Source organism: Nannospalax galili, unplaced genomic scaffold, assembly GCF_000622305.1.
Source record: "Nannospalax galili isolate Female #2095 unplaced genomic scaffold, S.galili_v1.0 scaffold768, whole genome shotgun sequence".
Lineage (NCBI taxonomy): Eukaryota > Metazoa > Chordata > Mammalia > Rodentia > Spalacidae > Nannospalax > Nannospalax galili.
In genome coordinates, this window is record NW_008360317.1 from 3290272 (window position 1) to 3300214 (window position 9943).

General features: G+C 40.1%; 1 protein-coding gene across 7 annotated transcripts in view; it reads right to left on the minus strand.

Annotated features, from left to right (window-relative positions):
- Positions 1 to 9943, minus strand: part of Fry (FRY microtubule binding protein) — a 479403-nt gene that overhangs the window by 269073 nt on the left and 200387 nt on the right. The window lies entirely within an intron of this gene.

Here is a 9943-nt window from a genome sequence, read left to right on the forward strand (position 1 = left end):
GGTTGTCTCCCTTAGCTACAGGTGGGCACTACAGTATTGGAGACCAAGATTTGAAGTCTTACATCTGAGCAGCACTTTCTGGTTAGGAACAAAATCATCAATGAGAAATAATTGTCTAAATAACTTTTTATATAGACTTAAGCCTAATCTCTGGGAAGTGTAATCCCTTGAAATCTGAAAGAAACATACTGATGACTTTACACTTTGGTTATACTTTCCTTTGGGGTGTTTAAGACCATAGAGTTGGCCCAAATAAATCAATTTATTTTCACACCTAAGGTCATTTGAGGATCTGTTTCTCAGGGGTCATATGGGCTTGGGAAGAGCCCCTGGTTCCTTTCTTTTACCAGTTCCATCTATGTGAAAATAAGTCAAAGATCCTGCTAGACCATGTCTGGCTTCACTTGGAAGCATGGATGAGATGTTTCCTCTGAGTTGACCCTCCTCTTTGTAGACTGGACACTGGTTCAAGTCCATCTCGTGGGGTCTCCATGGCCTCCCTAAACAAGATGACAGGTGACTCACCACAGTTACAGGACATTTTGAGAGATGTTCCATAGTCCCCTGGCACTTAGTCAACCTTGGAGGGCAAGGGGCAAACACTGCCCTTTAAGTCCCTCTGATCAGATTAGTATAGGCCTCAAAGTATGGCTGTTAAACATCCAATAAGGTTAGTTCCACCAATCTGGTACTTTTAATTATCATGTGCTATATAGATAAAGCTTGGGTAAAAAACTAAATATTCTCAGATAAACCTTGACTATATATATTATTCCTTAAACTAGTTGACTAAACTATGACCTTGGAAATTTTAAGATTCTGTGTATATTATTTTTTGTCTCATCCTTTATATATCATAACAAACCTACACAGACCTTCATCACTTGCTTAGGCTTTCTCATTTTTTCTATTTTGGAAAATATCTCCATTCCCATATCCTTTTAACATATTTTACATTCTCATTTTCTTTTTTAAAAAAAATTATTATGAGACATAATAGCATTAACAAATAAACTTTCTATGTGCTGTGAGAATTCTTTTCCTTGGGATACTAAGTAATGCTTATTCCCTTTTAAGCAAACCAATGTTTGATTAAAGTTTTATTGGGGAACCAGTGAATTTACTGAGCTTCCTTACTGAGATAACTGAGGGGTTGCTGAGGTGGATGAATGACCTGAGTGTATGTACACTGGAAAGCCTTTACCTGGCATGGGTCAAGCCTTCTCTTCCTAGCCTTCTCCATACTAATTTAGCTCTCCCCAAATCTAGGAGACCATGCGTGATTAGGGCCAAGATACACACAGTTGGCAGGGAGGAGTGGCTGGATACTCCGGTGAGGGGCCAATGACCCTGTTTGGCCCTCCTTTAAGGAAGGAGTACAACCAACAACAAGCCCAATTGTGACTGTGATTAGCAATCAGGCACTGCAGTGTCAAACCAATGTTTTATTAAAGTTCTACTGGGGAACCAGTGAATTTACTGAGCTTACTTATCAAGATAACTGAGGGGTTGCTGAGGTGTATGAATGACCTGAGGGTATGCACACTGGAAAGTCTTTACGCAGCATGGGTCATGCCTCTTTCTAGCTTTCCCCAGATTGTATACTTTAGCCCTCCCCACATCTAGGAGGCATGTGTGATTAGGGCCAAATTACATACAGTCAGCTGGAAAGAGTGGCTGGATACTCTGGTGAGGGTCCAATGACCTGCTTGCCCCTCCTTTAATGAAGGAGCATGACCAACAACAAACCCAATTGTGACGATGTTTAGCGATCAGGCACTGCTGAAGTCGTGAATTATTTCATGCAGAAGAGACTGCTGTACAGCATCATCTTATTAAAAGGACATGGAATTTAAAAGGATTTGGTGCCAGGATCCACATGAGGGAGAACATATGTCTTTCATTTTATTTTTCTGAATCTGAATCTGTGTTACTTCACTTAGTATAACAGCTTCTAAATTCATCCATTTACCTGCAAATTTCATCATTTCATCTTTCTTTACTGCTGAATAGAACTCCATTGTGTAAATATAACAGTTTTGTTAAACACTTGTCAGTTGAGGGGCACTTAGGTTGCTTCTGTCTCTTAGCTACTATGAAAAGAGCAGCAACAAACATGGTTGTACAAGTGTCTCTATAATAGGATGAGTCCTTTGGGTGTATGCCAAGGAGTGGCATAACCAGGTTATATTGTAGGTTCATTTTTAGTTTTTTAAGAGTTCTCCGTTTTTTAGAGGGGTTGCACGAGTTTGCAATCCCACCAGCAGTGAATGAGTGTTCCCCTTTCTCCACATCCTTGCCAGCATTTGGTATCATTTGTTCTCTTGATCCTAGCCAGTCTGGTTGGGGTAAGGTTATCACCTTAGGGTGGTTTTAATTTGCATTTCCCTAATTACTAACGATGCTGAAAACTTTTTGAGATGTTTCTTAGCCATCTTTATTTCTTCCTTTGAGAACTCTCTGTTTAGATCTTTAGCCCATCTTTTAATTGGGTCATTTGGTTTCTCGCTTCTTTGTTTTTTGAATTCTTTATATGTTTGTTAAACCTCTGTCAGATGTATAACTTTTGAAGATTTTTTTCTACTCTGTGGGTTTTTTCTACTCTGTGGGTCTTCACTTTTTTGATTGTTTCTTTTGCTGTACAGAAGCTTTTTAGTTGAATGAGTTCCCACTTGGTGATTGTTGACTTTAACTCCTTGAGCAACTGCTGTCTGATTTAGAAAATCCTTTCCTACACCTATATCTTTTAAGTTACTGCCAATATTTTCTTCTAATAGTTTCAGGGTTTCCAGCTTCACCTCTCAAGGTCTTTGATCCATTTGGAGTTGCCTTTTGTGCAAGGTGTAAGATAAGGATCTAGTTTCAGTCTTCTACAGGTGGAGATCCAGTTTTGCCAGCACCATTTGTTGAAGATGCTGTTCTAGGCTAACCAAGGTTACATGGTGAAATCCTATCTCAAAAAAGAAAATGGGCTTTAATCCAGTCGTACTTTCCTCATTCCTTTTTTCTTTCTTTTGTTCTTTATTTCTTTCATATATATGTGTATATATAAAAAAATTTAATTTTAAAAAATATTTTGGAGGCAGGGTCTCCTATGTATTTCAGATTGGTCCTGAATTCATTTGTAGGCCAGACTGGCCCCCTAAGAGTTAGGATAACAAGCATGAGCCACCATACACACCAGGCTTCCCATTTATCTTTTGTTGCCTTTTAGCACAGCAGGGTCAGCTGGTAAAACAGAAATACTGGCGACAGAGAGCAGAAGAGGTAGCTTCCAGGCCAGCAGTGGCAGAAGAGGCTCAGTGGTGACAGTGTGGCCATGGTGACAGCACTGACAGTGACAGTGGCAGCAGCTTTAAGGAGGGAGGGTCACAGGCATCCTAGGCTCTGGAGCTACAGAGCCAGCTGCTGCCAAAGGTTTTGGAATCCTGACTTCCTAGGTCTACACAGAAGTTCTACGTGGAGCTGGGGCTCCAGCACTGGAGGCCTGCATGAGAGCGGGAATGCTAGAGTGCACTTACTGCTATTCCTGCCTGATGCCACCAGCCTGTCGCTTGAATGCAGGGGGATACAAGTGCCACCAAAGGGGCTGCTGAGAAGGCTCAGTGGGTAGGAGTTGGGGTGCTTGCCTCACAAGCCTGATTACCTGAGTTCCAGCAAGTTAGGAAGTAAAGGTGGAAGGCAAGAGCCATCTCCACAATGTTGTTTTCTGACCTCTTCATGCATGCCATGGCATGTGCATGGCTCCTCCCCAATAATAAATAACTTTTCTTAAAACTGCTCCAAACCCAAACTTCTCTTTTATCCAAGATTTCTATCAAGAAAGAGCAATTGGATCCCAAACCCCAACGTGAGACAAAAGGTAAGTAAACAATGACTTTCATTATTGTTTTTATAACATTGGTCTTATAAACTCAACACTTCTCTAATGTAAGTTTTTGGAACCAATCTCAACTATAAAATGATTACATTTAATTTGTCTATTGACACATGGACAGTTCACAATGGATACCAGTGCTGAGAGAAGAGGATGGTGTCCTTCCAGTATTCTTCCATGACACAGTCTAATAGAGAATACATCCATTCAGTCCAATTAATAAGCCGTTCTGGGCTAAGAGACCTCTGAGGCTGCCGTAAGGAAGGAACCATATGGAGTACATGAGCAAACATCACCTGCAGCCTGGCCTCTGCCCTGTGGAAACCACAGCAAGGGTAGAGAACGCCATAAAGACAATGCGTCATTGTGCTGAGGAAGGCTGGCTTTCAAACACACTTTGAGCTGTGCAGAGTTTACCAGGTATGTCATTCCCAAAGACACTGCAAACAAATGCAACTGAAAACAGTCACCAGATAGCCTCTAGGAAAATACTACCTTGTTTTGGCACAAGGTAGATGCGTCTGGAGCCAAGCCACTGGTAGGGTGGTGTTTTCCCAACCAGGTGTGCCACACTTGTTCAGTGTAGACTTGAACCTACACAGAGATTCTCTTTAATTCTCCAAGAATCAGCCATCTTCTGGGAAATGGTCCACCAAGCCCAACTTAGGTGAGGAGACTCAGAAGGAAGCCTATGTTAATGAAAAGTAAAAGTAAAACAGGGGCTTAACAGCTGCTTTTGCTAAAAGCATTGACTCCTCACTTATCACTTAAGCCACAAGGTAACTACCAATAGGATGAAAGCCTGGTATCTTTGCCCCCATTTGGGGCTTATACATTAGTTCAAGGAACAGAGATAAGACATTGTCTTTAACCTTGCCTCCTGAGTCACCTTGGATTCCAGAAGTGGTAAAACCTCACAGAACAGAGCAATTCTCTACCATCCCTTATGAGGGCAATTGTCCATGAGGGCAAGACTTCATCCTGGAGCAGAAGTAATCATGTCTCAACAACCACCTTGTTCCTCAAGAAATAAGGACTTCTTTGGACCACCTCATAGGACAACAGTGACAACAATATTGAGCAGGACCACATCTCCATCAGGACTCCTTAACTAGATATACCTCTTGCCCCTTGCAATTTTTTTCCTTCATTTAAGCCTAAACCTCAAGTCAGTACTCTAAAGACAGACTCAAGGGTTCAAGGATCATCACAGAAGAGGGGGGCAGAAAGACTGTTAAGAGCCATAAGGAGTAGATGTCTACAGTGAAACAATATTTGCTGGACAAGTCAACACAGATGCACACATGAACTCACAGCAGCTGGTACTGTATGCATAAGATCAAGTCTGCCAAAATCTCAACACGGATTGGGGAGGGGGTTATGGTGTGCCCCCCCATCTGAGGAGCTACTGGCAGTTGATGGCTGCTGGGGGAAGGAGAGTCACTTTTCTTCAGGAATGCGGGCCCTGACAGGCTATCCATGCTCCTACATGATCCCATACCCATGCACTTGCAGGCAGCACTAAATGGACTCAATGCGTATGAGAGAGAGAGAGAGAGAGAGAGAGAGAGAGAGAGAGAGAGAGAGAAAGAGAGAGAATATGAAATATTGGGAGGAAAAAGTGTTGAAAAGGGAAAGGGGAGGAATTGGTGGGGAAGAAATGGGGAGTGAATTTGATTCAAACACATTATATGCAATATGAATTTTAAATAAAATATCTTTTAAAGTCATTGGATTCCTTTATCTCTTATTCTTTTTTATTTATTATTTTTTATGTGTATGAGTGTATTGCCTGCATGTGTATAAGTGCACCCATGTCATGCAATGCCCTCAGAAATCAGAAGAATGTGTCTGATCCTCTGGAACTGGAGTTAGGAACAGCTGGTTCCTGCCATGTGGGTGCTGGGACTCGAAACTGGGTCCTCCGCAAGAACAGTCAGTGCTGAACCATCTCTCCAGCCCATCTCTTATTCTTAATATTAATAATACATCTCCTCTTCTGTCTTTTACTGCTATTTGTCTGCTTAACTAGTATGTAGGGATGGGTAGCCAAGCCTAGATTGTTGGGATTATCAAAACATAGACTTTTACCCTAAAAACTTCAGTTACAAATGAACTTAACACGCTAGGAAAAACTCTAAATCCTTTTTCTTCAAAAAGTTTTCTCTGATGCTTTCCATTTGTTAGCTTATAGAGATTCCCAGTTCCATAGTATTTGTGTAATTCCTAATGTGATCTTCCCCTTGCCCTTGCCTTAATTTTCCTATTTTGGTAGGACTATTGCACTGATTCTGATTCTTGCATTCAGGTAACTTGTTTTTCAGAGAGGCCTGACAAAAGCCCAACATTTAGCCAAAGCTGAGAGGCTCATGAAATACAGATGCAGTCAGGCATGGTGGCACACACCTGCAATTCTAGCACCCAGGAGGTGGAAGCAGTGGATGACAGATTCAGCCTGGACTACACAGCAAGACCTTGTATTAAAAAACAAGAAGTACAGATACTAGGGCCTCATGAAGACCTAGAGACCTGAATGCCCCAGTGAGTCTATAATGCACCATTTTAAAAGGTTCTGTATGTTTTAGGAAGATCAGCTCTTCCTCACGCAGCAGTAATCAGCTGCCAGTGTTTCCTCAGCTAAGATTGGGGTCTGCTGTTCATTTCCCCAGTTCTATGCTGGGTATTTGCCTGCCTGAGTGTGAGACTCTAGACAGGCTGACTAGACCTCAGTGGAGAGACTTGAACAGGGGAACATTTGGGATCACTGTCTCAACACATTGGTCCTTAACATGGATGAAAGAGTAAATGGGTTCCAGTGGGGGGAGGGCTGTGGGAGGGTGCTGGTGGGGACAGGGGTATAAAGATGATTAAGATTCTTTGAGATATTCTGCATAAAATACACAAAATTCACTAAAAACAAATTAAAATAATATTATTAGAAGGAAATTCTGAACATTCATATATTGTCAATACACTGAGTTCAATGGTTTAATAAACATTTAAAAAGGAAAAAAAAAAAGGTTCTATATGTGATTATGAGGGTAGTGAGATTGGAAGGCTACTGCTAGCCCATGCCAATATTTAGTAATAAATGATCATTGAGCAACCAGCTAACTATCTCTCCATGCACAGGAATGCATAAGGAAATTTAAAATGGCTTCCATTTGAACATAGCTATGTAGCTGGTAAGCTACACCATTAAAAACTCAATGAAGAGATATAAACTAAAAAATCCTTGGGATTTACTTGGTCTTTCCTTGATTTGTTTCTTATCATCACAGAACCTCATATTATTTCTGTCTTAGTGTCACCAAATCCAGGTTCTACACATGAAATCCATGTAGCATACATGTATAGATTAATAAATAGACCAATGAAAGGTTCATAGCAAGCCTATATGCAACTCAAACAGGCCTGTTTGTTTAGTTTTTAAACCCTCAGCAAATTGGATACAGCAAATCCAAGGATCAGATATAAGAAAATTTCATTTAGTAAATGCATAGTCTCCAAAGCATTTACACAGTGAATGAAAAGAACCAAGGCAAGCAGTGCCATTTAGCTTAAAGTATACTTCCTAGACTCTCCTAGAGTTGAGGACAGCTCTCAAGTAGCAACTTGGAACAACAGCAGCAGCAACAGCAGCAGCAACAACAAAGATGGCGTCCTACCGACAGCAAAGGGGGAAAACATCTGTAGGGGTTTCATTCAAAACCTCTAACTACTTAATCAAACAAACACCTGACAATGGGCATCCACATCTGAATTACTCCTTCATTAGAGTCCAGGTAGGCACAGTTAGGAGAAGAAAAAACTAATAGCATCTAAAGCGTTATTTAAATCAAGAATTGCAAATCTGAAGGTTTGGCTTATCTTTACAATATTAACCTTTTCTTAAAGTGTAAATATTGAAATGGTTGTGCTGGTTAGTCCTAACTGTCAACTTGACACAAACTAGAATTACTTGGGAAGAGAGTTTTCATAAGGAATTACCTAGATCGGGTTGGCCTGTGGGCTTGTCTGTGGTGGACTGTCTTGATTGTTAATTGATGTTAATTGATATGGGAAGGCCCAGCATCTGTGGGCAGCACCATTCCCTAAGCAGGGGATCCTTGACTGTATAGAGAACAAGCTGAACAATAGTAAGCAAGTCAAAGATTCACACGCTTATTATCGTTCTTCTCTTGTCTGTGGGTGTGATGCTTTAAGTCTTTGAAATAATGGACTGCAACCTAGAATTATAGACCAAATAAACAGAAATGGAACTGAACATGGTTAATCCCAGTCAGTAGCTCATAGCATTAACTCCTATCACTTTAGCTAGTTCTTATGAAGGCATACAGGCTACATGAGTGTCTAAGAACTGGATACATTGACTCTTAGGAACCATTCATCCATGTACATATTTTTCTCCTAACTCTACCTTGAATTTTGGGTTGATGATGTTTCTGAGAATGAAAAAAATGGTTTGAGAAAGGGCTTCTTCAAGTAAGGTTCTAAATACACAAAGCAGAATATCAGGGACTCAACTGTACCTAATAAGCAAAACATGGATCCCATATTGGCAGGGTTCCATAAACCTATGGTCAAGGGCTGTCTTCATCAGTCACTAATCAACCATAGATTGTGCAAAAGTAATAGTATCTGAGACCTTTACTGTTCTGCAAGGATGATCAATTCGGATGCACACCATTGGAAATGGAAATTGTTCATCATTTAGAAGTAAACTGACGCTCTTTGGGATAATCTAAGGAGCCTTATTCAAAGGAGGTCTTGTAAAATCTTGTGAGCAGAAAGACAGCCTCAGTGTCAGTCTTTACTATACAGTCAGGAAAAGGCAACTCCCCAAATGAAATCCAGGTTCTAAGTGTCATTATTTTATATTATGAAACTATTTTAATATCTAAATTCTGGGAATTGGAAAATTCCAAATATTGCATCTGCTGTGTTGAATACAGTAGCTACTACTCACACAGCATTTGACATATGGCTAGCTAGTACAGCTATGGAACTGAATTTTATTATAGTTAATTTGAATTCTAATTTAAAATTAATATTTGGTTCAGTTATTAGAAAAATATTTAAGTAGGTTTGGAACAATTTGCTGCATACATAAAACCATTTTCAACTGCAAATTTTATTAACTCAATAAAGATCAAATGTTTTGGATGAATTTGTTTAAATTCAGATGTGTTGGTGGTATAAAATATAGATTGGCTTTTTAAGAATTCTTACTCTGAAGAAAAGAATCTAAAATATTTCATATTCTAATTGTATGTTAAAATGATAATGTTTTAAGTTTAAAAATTAATTTTGCAGCCCCAGCTGGCCTGGAACTCATTATGTAGACCAAGCTGGCATCAATCTCACAGAGGTCCACCTGCCTCTGACTTCTAGATTCTGGAATTAAGGGTGTGTGCCACCATGCCTGGCCCCCCAATTTTTTCTTTTTATTTATTTTTATATTATGGGTATGTGTTTTGCCTGTAGGTATGTAAGTGCACCATTTGTGTACGATGGCTTCAAAGGCCAGAAGAGGGTGTCATATCTACTGGAGCTGGAGTTACAGATGGTTGTTAACTGCCATGAACGTGCTGGGAACCAAACCTAGGTCCTCTGGGAGAACAGCTGGTGCTCTGAACCACTAAGCCATCTCTCCAGCTCTGTATTTTAGATATTGAAGTACTGATTAATGTGGCTACTGAAAAGTTTAGAATTACATTTGTGTCTTGCATTAAATGGCCATGGGACACACTCTTCCAGACTAGTTACCACTTTGTAAAGCTTAGACACACAGGGAAGAATTTCTGTAGGTATACATGAGAGAAATGCCACATTGTGTTTATGAATCAGTAAATGCATATGGTCATATGTATTCACAAATAAGTGATTATTTTATATCTTTATTTGCATATAAATACATGTCAATGTATGTGTTTTACATATGTGGAAAACACAGGAAACATATATGGCTCCTTGCCTCTTCCGCTGTGAAAGCTAGCTCATACTTTCTTCTAGTTCACTGCAGTGTTTGTCTACAGTGGGTCCTTAATGAGTTTTTGCTGATTT